Consider the following 13,326-nt stretch of genomic DNA (forward strand, 5'->3'; position numbering starts at 1 on the left):
TTTTTACAAACATTTAATAATAAATGAAATTAGCTTCAATATACATATATTCAAACTAAATATATGTATATACACGATTGGTATGCAAAGATATCCAAAAGAAGCGCGCCCGCGATTGCCGGCTATTGGTTTTTGACTAGTTCATTGCAGTGCATTATTTAGGACCATGGTAGTGGTCGTGTTGGAGCCTGTCCACTCGCCGCGCACGGCTGCGCATAAGAAGTTCGCCGCCGTTGATGTATTGATAAAGGCGGCTTAAACAGTACCATACAGATACTTTCGCGGGGACTGCGAATCTTTGCAACAAAACATATGCAAATTCAAGCTTTTCAAAGTTTGTATATGGGGTATTCCATCCCATTTCGACCAATTTTGAACCCGACCCCTTTAGAATTGGCTGAAAGTTTCTCTTCTTTTTCTAGATTACGAAAGACGTTTTTCAAATTTTTTTCAAATTTTTCATCCAACTCAAAAAAAGTTATGAATTTAAAAAAAAAACACCGTTTTTGTTTTCAAAATGCTATAAATTTTTGAAAAATTGACCGTTTGGGACCTTTTTTTTCTTAAAAAATTTGTTTTTAAATGTACTTTTCGGAAAAAATACAAACAAAATTTTAATGTCTTTTTTTTTTTTGTAATTTTTCAGTTTTTCGAGATTTTTTTTTTCTCATAAAAAACTTCAATCAATTCTGCAATCATCCCCACTAATCCCGGAGTGGGCCGATTTTTATTTTGTTTTTTTTTTTTTTATTTTTAAACATTTTTTTGTATTTTTTCCGAAAAGTACATTTAAAAACAAATTTAAAAATAAAAGATCCCAAGCGGTCAATTTTTAAAAAAGTTATAGCATTTTGAAAACAAAAACGGTGTTCTTTTAAAAATTCATACCTTTTTTTGAGTTGGATGAAAAAATTTGAAAAAATTCTGAAAAACGTCTTTCGTAAGCTAGAAAATGAAGAAAAACTTTCAGACAATTCTAAAGGGGTCGGGGTTCAAAATTGGTCGAAATGGGATGGAATACCCCATATGTACTTTGTATTAATTTCTTACAAATACATAATTCTTGTATGCTCACATTGTCCGTTAAGTGCACCGGTAAGCAAGACAAGATTTTCACAGGTGCTAGGAATGCGAATTGGAGAAAATTCGCTTCAACCATTCGACAGTATATGACCAAACCTTCAAATATTCATGAACAATTTCAATGGAAAAAGTGATTTTATTATAAATATTGTCATTAACATTTTTATTTAAATTTTACTTTAATATAGTTAATTAGGTATAAGTGAATTTTAAAATATTTGCTACAAATTGGTTATTTTAACTGAAATATATTGTGTGTTAAATAAATATCCATTTACAATTTCATTCTATGTTATAATATAATTATAGGTGACTTAATTCTAAAATCATAACACGGCCTGGTTGTAAAAGGCGATACGCCCCCATAAGACCTGAAAATAAATAAAAATGTTTACCAATTGCAATAATAATATATTAGGCGTAGCTTTACTACCTTATCAATATGCCTAGGGTGTGGAAACTGTACAAGTTGCGCTCGCAAATGTTAGTTGTTCGTCGGATTGTTGAAAATTGTCCAATCCGGTATCACGATTGTCGTTAAGGATTCAGGTTCGGCCCTAACCTCAAGAAGTTCATTTCGAAAATTGGTCCGATATGGTCGAGTATCAAGGGATGCGTATCACTGCCAGTTATAACATGAATGAATTATAATGACTTACATATGTTTAGTATATGTAACTAGAGTTATTAATATTATTACACAAAATTGGTTTTCATTCAAAATCTTGTAATGATAAAGAACCAAAGGTGTGTACGACTCTAATTTTGTCCATGAGTGTATGTGTGTGCTTTCAACTAATTTAAACAGGCTAAAACTGAAAGTGAACTACTTATGCAAGTTAAGGAACATGACTTCACTCAAATCAGGTGGCAAATATAAACAAATTCTTTAAACGTTGCTATTTGATTTATTTACGAAATCCGTTGTAACATTCCATTTCCACATACTGACATTGCGTTAGCCAGCTGATGCAATGCCAGGAGTAAAATTACTAAGGTATCGTATTAAGATAAACATCGTATTAAATATGCCTATTGTAAACTATTTGTAAGTTATAAATAAGAGTAAAATGTAAAGCTTAGTCAGTTTTTGAGCAGCATTGAAATAAAGTGCAAGAGTTTTTTAAAAACTCAATTTACCCAACATAAACTTTAATTGGCGATCCTGCCAGGAGCCACGCAGTGATAGCCTGTAAAAAGGTTCCGTGTCCTCCGGAGTGAAAAAAAAACACTGTAAAAATTAAAATAAAACAAGTATCTCTAAAAAGGAGAGAAAAGGAAAAAAACACTCTAAAATTAAAGCAAACAAAAATATTTGTCAGCTTACAAGAAACCTAAAAACGCGAAGTACGTAACTCCAGAAAGTGAAAGAACCACCAACATATGAACAGCAGCATTCATCCACAAAGCGAAAAAGGATCTAATAGAAGGACGAGAATCCGAAGAAGAAGAAGCGTAAGCTAATGAATAAAATAGTTAAGGTATATGTTAATACATAGTATGTATAAATAATTATATGTACGTACATATAAATTAGAAGATTATAAAAGTGAAAGCAAAACAAGAAGAGATAAAGCAAAATTAAAAAATAAAATGTATATGAAGTGCTGAAAGATTGTGAAAGAAGATTTGAAAAGGGTAAATAGATCTGGATTCTTTGATAGAAGATTTGACAAAAATGTCATTAAATAATAATAATAGTACCACTAATATGGATGTAATATCTAGATTGATTGCCGCCATTACGGCATCATTACGAACGGAAGTAGAGCAAATGAGGCGACAGATACAGGCCATCAACACCAGTGATGCTGTGACCGAGTTTGTACCAGAACAAATAGATTCAAATATAAATTGTGACGAACCTTTAGACGTTATCAAATCTTTGCCTGAGTTTGGGGGTAAGATAAATAATTATGTAAGTTGGCGCGAAGCAGCTAATAATTCCATGTCCTTGTACACAAGGGGAAGAAGGAAATATTTCGCGGCGTTAACAATTTTATGGAATAAAATTACCCGTGAGGCCAATGATATACTGACCAATCACGGAACAGTTTTGAATTTCGACACAATTTTTAGTCGTCTGGACTTTGCCTTTGCTGACAAAAGGTCAAGTCATATAATCGAACAGGAGATGAGTGTCCTGAGACAGGGATCGAAATCCCTGATAGGTTTCTATAATGAGGTTGACGCTTCTCATAAATAAGACCATAATGACTCATGGGACAAGCTCACCCATAACTAAAGAGCTAAACTCTAAAAACAGAGCCACTGCTCTGCGGACCTTTATAACTGGGCTTAATCACCCATTAGATCAAATATTGTTTACCTTGGCACAAAAGGATTTGCCAAATGCCCTTGCCAAGGCTCAAGAGTTAAATGCCAATCAAATGAGGTCACAATTTGCTTTGCAATATTCGCAAAGCCAGCCGCAGAAAAGTCTTAATTCATCTCCCCACAGACTTCCTATAATAATCGGAGAAGTCAGGAGTTTCAGAATAATTTGAGGTACCCGCAGAAATATAGTCCAATATTCGGCGACGATAAAAAACCCGTCCAGAGCCAATGGATGTAGATCCATCCCTGTAAATTGAGAATAGACCTAGTAATAGATATATGCCACAGGGAGTTAGAAACAATTCGCAAAACAATAATTTTAATAAAAGAGTTGGAGGTGCGCAAGTCAGTGCGCAACCACAGGAAAAAGTACAACGAGTAAATAATATTAATGAAGGCCATTTTTTAGGCCAAAAGTAAGCTTGGCATATATGTATCTGTATGACCAATCTATAAAAAAAGATTTTGAAATTTTAGTAGATACAGGTGCAACATCCTGTTACATTAGGAAGGGAATTTATTGGAATCCAAAAGAATTGGATATTTATAAGAGGATAAAAACCATTAATGGTTATACAATAATAAGATTTTACCACGAAATTCATCTGTTTGGTGTTAAGGAGATTTTTTACGAAATTGACAACTTGGAGTCAGATGTCCTTATAGGTTATAATTTATTGCGGAAGGTCAACGCTTTAGTGGATCTGGAAAACCAGAAGTTAATTGTTAATAGAATTGGAAAAATTTATGAATTTGGGGAAAGGAGTGCACAGTTGTGAAAAGGAAAGTGAGGTTGATAAAATGAACTTTGTGGAACAAAAATGTTCCACAGCGCCAGCCGACGGTAATACCGGCAATATTACAGATAATATAAAAAATAGAAGAAATGTGGAACAAGAACGTTCCACCGCGCCAGCTGAAGAATGTACCAGCAAAATTCCAAATAATAAAATAAGCTCAAAAGAGGGCAATATAAAGAATCTTCGTCAGAAGATAATTGATGTTATAAAAAAAGAACATGAAGATGTTGATTTGGATTTACCATTCAACACAGATGTCAGAGCAGAAATTCGCATGGATGAGGAAAGACCCATTTGGTCCAAAGAATATCCATATCCAATGTCTGTTAATGGTTTTGTTAATGAAGAAGTTCAAAGTCTATTGCAGAAGGGGATTATAAGGGAAAGTAAGAGTCCATATAACTGTCCATGTTGGGTAGTTCCAAAAAAGGGAATTAATAAGGATGGAAGTCCTAAGTTAAGCTTAGTGATTGATTTTAAAAAAATAAACAAAAAAACTATTCCGGATAGATATCCGATGCCGAATCCAGAGATCATACTTTCAAATTTCGGGGAATCAAAATATTTTTCAACGATAGATCTCGAATCTGGATTTCATCAAATATTAATGAGAGAATAGGATATTGAAAAAACGGCGTTCTCCGTTAATAACGGGAAGTATGAGTATGTGCGGATGCCCTTTGGCCTTCGCAACGCTCCCAGCATATTCCAACGGACTATTAATAATATTTTGCATGAACATATCGGGAAGTTTTGTCATGTCTACATTGATGACATTATAGTATATTCACGTAATTTGGAGGATCATTTGAAACATTTAGAATTAGTAATAGAAGTACTGAAAAAGGCCCATATGAAAATATCTCTGGAAAAGTCTAGGTTTATCGAGCAAGAAGTTGAGTTTCTGGGATACATTGTATCTCATAAGGTCATTAAAACCGATCCAAAGAAAATAGAAGCAATAAAAAGTTATCCAATACCAAGAACTCTACGTCAGGTTAGAGGATTTTTAGGTTTAACGGGATATTATAGGAAATTTATAGAAGGTTATGCTAAAATAGCAAAACCAATTACAAAATATTTACAAGGGGAAAATGGTAAAATCTCCCAATATAAATCAAAAAAAAACTATTGTCAATCTAGACCAAGAGGTAATAGCTGCTTGCGAAAAACTAAAGGGATTGTGGTGTCAGCAGATAGAATTGATACAACCAGATTTTACAAAAAAATTTGTTCTAACAACAGATGCATCACATGTAGCCATAAGAGCTGTGTTATCTCAAGAGGGGAGACCAGTGACTTTTATTTCAAAAACATTAACCACGACTGAAAAAAAACTATGCGACAAATGAAAAGGAATTATTTGCCATTGTGTGGGCATTGAAGAATTTACGAAATTACCTTTATTCGGTGAGAGATTTGGAGATTCACACCGACCATCAACCATTATCATTTACAATTTCTGAAAGAAATCCAAATATGAAAATGAAAATATGGAGGGCATTTATTGAGGAGTTTTCCTCAAAAATTATTTATAAAACAGGTGCAATAAATGTGGTTGCAGATGCTTTAACCCTGAAAATTTTAAATAATGTAACAGAGTCGGAAAATGATGAAAGTAACTCAAGCGACTCTCCAACTAATACACAACATTCTGCAGAAAGTAGTGATGAATATCAAATTGCTGCAACAAAAAAACCATTAAATCATTTCAAACAGCAAATCCTTATTGATAAGGGTGCTAGAATTACAGCCTTAGAAACCATATTTCCATTTAATAACAAACGCTTTTTGATCGAATATGATCAACCTGTAAATATTCCTTCGGTTTTGACAGAATATTTGAATCCAAAATTGGTTACCGCAATTTACTGCACACCAGAGGTTATGGAATTAAACATGTCTTAAGAGAAACTTACCCATCGAAAAAATTTATGCATTCTAGATCTTTCCCTAATGATATTACTAATAGGGAGGACCAAGCGGCTATTATGGAACAAACTCATAATCGCGCACACCGCAATTATAGAGAAAACTTAAACAAATCAAAGATCAGTACTATTGGCCCGAAATGTACAAGCAATTTAAACAATATTCAAGAAATTGAGAAGTATGTAACAGGAATAAATACGACAGGCATCCGAAAAAGATTCCAATTGAGGAAGTTCCAATACCGGAAAGAGAGGGAGAACAAGTACATATTGATATTTTTTATGCTCATCATTTGAAATTTATTACTTGCATTGATGCATATTCTAAATATTTGGTAGTAAAGCAAATTGAAGATAAAAATAATTTGGAGGAAAAAGTAATGGAAGTTATCCAAAGTTTTCCTGAGTTAAAAGAAATGACGGTTGATAATGAACCTGGGTTTATTACAATGCAGTTTAAATCTTTAATGCAAAGAGTAGGAATGAGAATTATTTTTTTTTAGTCCAGGTCATAGCACAACTAATGGACAAGTTGAAAGAGTGCATTCGACCGTAATTGAAATTGCGCGTTGCATTAAACACGAATATAATTTAATAAGTTTTGCTGAGTCGATATATCGTGCTGTGCATCAATACAATAAAACGATTCACTCAGTAATAGAAGAAAAACCATTTCAAATACTTTTTAATAAAGTGCCACTTGATGCAGTTCGGTCAAAGCTTTTGACTGCGAAAAATAAAATGTTAGATAGGGAAAATAGAAACAGGGTTAGTAAAACATACCAACGTGGCGATGTTATATATGAAAAGATTATAGGGGAGAGAAATAAGCTCACTACTGCCGGTCGCTTGCGGCCAAGTATCCTCTGGGTAGCCGCTAAACACCCGTTTAGCGGTGAGCTAATGTGAGAAGGCGACAACCTGGCTAGGCCACTCTGACATAATCGGTTTAAGGGCTAGCCGGGGGAGATTTCATCGGCAGCGTCTGTACACCTCTAGGTGCGGCTGCAAGCGGGCGTCTGTCTTGGAGCAAGCGGCTCGCTATATAAACGTGCCAAGTAATATTTTCACCCCCGCTGAGCGGGTTGTGCGCTGGGCTTGGGACCCGCCACGTAAAACCATACTCCAATGAAATATAACAACAAGCCTCGGATAAATACACTCTCTATTGATGACGACCATGGCAAACGTTTGAAGGACAATGAATTGAGGGCATGCACCTGGAACGTCCGCTCCCTGAATGGGATTGGTGCAGATGCCCGGCTGGTTGATGTCCTCGTCAAAGCAAAATCTGACATCACCGCCATCCAAGAAATGCGTTGGACGAAGCAAGGAAGAAAGAAGATCAAAAATTGTGACATATATTGGAGTGGCCATGCGAATAAGCGCAGTTTCGGCGTCGGATTCGTGGTGGGAGAGAGACTTTGTCGCCAAGTGCTGGCGTTCACGCCTGTGGACGAACGTCTCGCCGCTATTCGAATAAAAGCAAAATTTTTTAATATATCATTCATCTGCGCCCATGCGCCGAGAGAGGAGAAAGACGATGAGGTGAAAGACACTTTTTATGAACAATTAGAACGCACATACGAGCGCTGCCCCCGTCATGATATAAAAGTCGTGCTTGGCGACTTTAACGCCAGGGTGGGCAAAGAAGGTGTTTTTGGCCCTACAGTCGGAAAGTTCAGCCTACACAATGAAACTTCTCCTAACGGACTGAGGCTGATTGACTTTGCCGGTGCTCGAAACATGGTCATATCAAGCACGAGGTTCATGCATAAAAAGATACATCAAGCTACATGGCTGTCTCCTGATCGAAATACTCGCAATCAGATCGATCACGTTGTGATAGACGGACGGCATGCCTCCAGTGTTTTAGATGTGCGAACGATCCGAGGACCTAACATCGATTCGGACCATTATCTCGTTGCAGCCAAAATACGCACCCGCCTCAACGCGGCTAAAAACAAGGAACAAAAAACACAAGGAAAGCTAGACGTCGAAAAGCTTCAATCACAACAGACTGCCAATGATTTCGCAACTCGACTCTCACACCTGCTCTCTGAGAGCACAACTCATCCTGAAGGAATACAGGAGCAGTGGGAGCATATCTCCAAAGCACTTCATACTGCCGCCGAGGAAAAAATTGGTTACCGGCGGCCACGAAAAAACAACTGGTATGATGAAGAATGCCGCGTTGCAACCGAAAGAAAGGACGCTGCCTACAGGGCTACGTTAAAAGCGAGCGCGACAAGAGGAGTGTGTGAACGCTATCGTGAGTTGAAAAGGGAAGCGAGACGCCTTTTCAGGAAGAAAAAAGCAGAAGCAGAAAGGCGTGAGTGCGAGGAGCTTGAGCTGCTAGCCACCAGGAATAACGCCCGAAAATTCTACCAAAAAATACGGCGACAGACGGAAGGTTTTAAGACCGGGGCAAACTCCTGTAGGAATGAAAACGGCGACCTTGTAACTGATGTCCAGAGAGTGCTTAGATTATGGAGGGAACACTTCTCTGCTCTCCTAAATGGAGGCAGCAATTCACCGCGCAGAGATGAAGAACCCGATCTCGCAATCGATGATGATGGAATATATGTCCCCCCGCCCGATTATGACGAAGTTAGAATAGCAATAACCAGATTGAAAAACAACAAGGCCGTGGGCGCTGATGGATTTCCTGCGGAGCTATTCAAGTTCGGCGGCGAGGAGTTGGTAAGGCGCATGCAGCAGCTTCTTAGCAAAATATGGGCGGACGAAAGCATGCCCGACGGTTGGAATCTAAGTATTCTTTGCCCAGTCCACAAGAAGGGGGATACTGCAAAATGCACCAACTATCGTGGAATCAGCCTTCTTAATATCGCATATAAGGTCCTTTCAAGTGTATTGTGCGAAAGATTGAAGCCCACCGTGAACCGGCTGATTGGACCTTATCAGTGCGGCTTCAGACCTGGTAAATCTACCATCGACCATATTTTCACAATGCGCCAAATCTTGGAAAAAACCCGTGAAAAGAGAATCGACACACACCACCTCTTCGTCGACTTTAAAGCCGCCTTCGACAGCACGAAAAGGAGCTGCCTATATGCCGCTATGTCTGAATTTGGTTTCCCCGCAAAACTTATACGGCTGTGCAAAATGACGTTGAGCAACACCATCAGTTCAGTCAGAATTGGGAAGGACCTCTCCGAGCCGTTCGAAACTAAACGAGGTTTCAGACAGGGTGACCCCCTATCGTGCGATTTCTTTAATTTGATGCTGGAGAAAATTATACTAGCTGCAGAACTTAACCGCACTGGAACAATATACTATAAAAGCGTGCAATTACTGGCATATGCTGATGACATTGATATCATCGGCCTAAACACCCGCGCTGTTAGTTCTGCTTACTCCAAGCTGGAAAAAGAAGCGGTAAAGATGGGTTTGATGGTGAATGAGGACAAAACGAAGTACCTGCTGTCATCGAGCAAAGAGTCAGCGCATATGCGCCTTGGCAACCACGCTACTGTTGGCAGCCATAATTTCGAAATAGTAAAAGACTTCGTTTATTTGGGAACCAGCATCAACATTAGCAACAACATCAGCACTGAAATCCAGCGAAGAATCAATCTTGCCAATAAATGCTACTTTGGACTAGGTAGGCAATTGAAAAGTAAAGTCCTCTCTCGGCGAACGAAAATCATACTCTACAAGTCACTTATCGTACCCGTCCTGCTATATGGGGCAGAAGCATGGACCATGACAACAGCAGATGAAGCGGCTTTGGGAGTGTTCGAGAGAAAAGTTCTTCGAAAGATTTATGGACCTCTACGCGTTGGCGATGGCGAGTACCGAAGAAGATTTAATGATGAGCTGTACGAGCTATACGCAGACATCAACATAGTCCAGCGAATTAAAACGCAGCGGCTGCGCTGGCTAGGCCATGTTATGCGAATGAAAGATGATGCTCCGGCCAAGAAAGTGTTTCTATCGGAACCCGCCTATGGAAGCAGAGGTAGAGGGCGGCCCCCACTCCGTTGGAAGGACCAGGTGGAAAACGATTTAAACTCCTTGGTGTGACCAATTGGCGCCGGTTGGCGGAGCGAAGGAGCGACTGGCGCGCCTTGTTGGACGGCCATAACCGTTTAGACGGTTAAGCGCCAATTAAGTAAGTAAGTAAAGGAAGATTTAGGAAATAAAGTTAGAATCAATTATAGGAATAGAATAGTACATAAAGATAACATTAAATCTTAACTTTAATTACAGGGAATGGAGTTAATCATATTTCTGGCATTAATTACTATAGTAGGGACGGATATAATCGATTATACAAGAGAAGATTATGTATTAATAGAAGATGGAGACGTAGCATTATACAACGACTTTGGTGACCTTTTCCATGTTACAAATTTAACTTATTTTTCCGAAATATTACTACTAGATGAGGAGGATTACAACAAAAATTTAGGTTATGATAATGGTTATAGCAGCGGCGCCTAAACGTTGCCGATGAAGGAATTTAGCAGTTCCCGAAATGGATCTATACAACGAGCTTTGGCAGTTGTCTAACATTTTTTCTTTCTTCTATTCTAATTTAAAATTTTTTCAAAGAAAAAAAATATATTATAACAATAATAATGATAAAATAATTATTGTTAGGCCTTGAGCTCGATATTAACTCGCGATATTACAAATCAGTAGGCCGATATAACAACAAAAATTGTTATGATAATGTTAAGGAAATTGACATACGTGACGAGTTTCATATGAATATGGACCCAGAAATAGATCTAATACAGACGTTGTAAGGGCAATTAAAAAAAACGGAGAGACGTTTAAAAAGAGGAATTAATGAATTAGGGACTTTATTGAAGTGGATAGCCGGTACCCCGGATAACGACGATTTAGTTTTGGTAAATAATAAATTAAACGAGTTAATTTTAAATAACAACAAACAATTTATGACAAATTCAGAAGTATTTAAAGTTATTTCTCAATTATCAGAGACAATAAAAAACGCAAATAAAAATGATCATGCTACACAACTAAGGAAACGTAGGAATAAATTTTTACTAAATGAATTACAGAATATTATTCATACAATAACTTTAGGAAAATTAGGAATTTTGAATCCAGCAATTTTGCATTTAGATGAAATTAGAGACATTATTGCAAACGAACATGGACGATTGAGTGTGACAGATATAATAGATATTTCTAATTTTAAAATATTAAAGAATAAAGATTTAATAGTTATTTATATTAGGTATCCAAAAATTTTTTTAGATTGTAAATTTTACGAAGTAAGAGCAATAGCTAAGCAAGATGGTAAGTTATTTATCGAAAAAGAGATTGCAAAATGTGAGAATCAATATGTTAATGTTACAAATTGTAAGAAAGAAATAGTGAATGTATATTGTGAAATAAAATCTTCAGATTCTTGTTTAGTGGATGCTTTGTTAGGAAAAACGACTAGATGTATAAAAATTAAAGAAAGGAATAAAGAAATTGATGTAATAAAAGATTGTGTTACTTTAGTTTCAGGAAATCATACTGTTGACAATCATAATGTAAATGGAGTTTATCTCGTAACTTTTAAAAATCAGTCAAAGATTGACAATGTAACTTATGAGAACACAGATGAAAAAATATTGAAATATGTAAAAAATAATAAATTCAGTAGCTTTGAAATTGTTAAATATATAGAATCTGAAGACTTAAATTTAAAATTTGAAAATATAAACTTTATTGATGTCATAAAAGGTGAAATAAAATCAAAACCCATATTTTGGATAGGTTTAATAATAGTAACGGTTATATTTATGATAATAGTATTAGTCAAAGCTGCTAATCAATACAAAATATTTAAGCAAAGAAAACAAACTGAAATTAATGAAAATATATTTAAAAATTTAAGTTCTCAAATTGAAATATTAACTAATTCGCTGTATGAAACAAGGACGTTTCATCTGAAGAAAGGGGGGAGTTAAGGAACATGACTCCACTCAAATCAGGTGGCAAATATAAACAAATTCTTTAAACGTTGCTATTTGATTTATTTACGAAATCCGTTGTAACATTCCATTCCCACATACTGACATTGCGTTAGCCAGCTGATGCAATGCCAGGAGTAAAATGACTAAGGTATCGTATTAAGATAAACATCCTATTCAATATGCCTATTGTAAACTATTTGTAAGTTACAAATAAGAGTAAAATGTAAAGCTTAGTCAGTTTTTGAGCGGCATTGAAAAAAGTGCAAGAGTTTTTTAAAAACTCAATTTACCCAACATAAACTTTAATTTACATACTTTAAAATGTGTGCTTAAAATGTGCAGAACCAGTCACTCACCGTCACAATGGTTTTGGATGGGTGTCCTTTATTTTTGATTAATCTGAAAAATGGTTACGAATAAATTTTAAATTTATGTTTTACAATTAATTGTCTTACCTCAAACTAAGCAATCGAATTCACAACAATTAAACTGCAGCAGCGGGTATTTCGTAATGCTTAACACCTGCAAAATCAAGAATAGTTCCTGTATATTGCTTCATTAATAAATTTTTGTCTAAACTTACCAATTTTCATGTGATCAAAACAATTTTTTTTTTTTTCAAAAATAAATAAAAATTACGTCAGTGTTGCTGAAATATATTTTATTCTAAGATTTTGCCTTTAACTCCTTTTTTTAAACAAAATTGCCAAGAAGCAAAACAGTCAGGGGATGTCAGTTCAATTGTCAAAAATTTTGGCTATCGAGCAAACCTCTTGTGATTGAATCATGAGTTTTGAAGTTATTTAAGAGTTTGACAAATGAAACGTTATTTTAAAAGAAAAGAAAATTGATTGCTTGAAATTCAAAATTCAAAATAAAATTTAGAACGAAAGTCGAAAGTTGGTGATACAAGACTATTAAAAATTAGTGAGAAATAACAAAAATAGAGATAAATAAATAAGGAAACTGAAACGTATAAATTTTGCATTTTGAGCTTGTAATCGAAACAAACGTATCTACAATTGGCAACAACAGGAAAAACAAATGTATGAAACTGATAGAACAATAAATTTATATCAATATTTATAACAACAATCAAAATAACAACAGAAAAGCCAACATAAGAGCAATACGTCACTATTTATTTACAAAAATTATATAATGATAAACCTATTATATTTCATTCAGTGATATGCGAATTGATTTGATATT

The 13,326-nt window shown here is 35.7% G+C and overlaps 1 long non-coding RNA gene across 1 annotated transcript; it reads right to left on the reverse strand.

Annotated features, from left to right (window-relative positions):
• Positions 1-1,169: 1,169 nt before the first annotated feature.
• On the reverse strand, positions 1,170-12,514 carry LOC137242245 (uncharacterized). Its single transcript, XR_010950146.1, has 3 exons — positions 12,471-12,514; positions 1,517-1,705; positions 1,170-1,454 (listed from the first exon to the last, which is right to left on the reverse strand). It is a non-coding gene; the product is annotated as an uncharacterized lncRNA (long non-coding RNA).
• Positions 12,515-13,326: the final 812 nt, after the last annotated feature.

This window comes from Eurosta solidaginis, chromosome 2, assembly GCF_040869045.1.
Source record: "Eurosta solidaginis isolate ZX-2024a chromosome 2, ASM4086904v1, whole genome shotgun sequence".
NCBI lineage: Eukaryota > Metazoa > Arthropoda > Insecta > Diptera > Tephritidae > Eurosta > Eurosta solidaginis.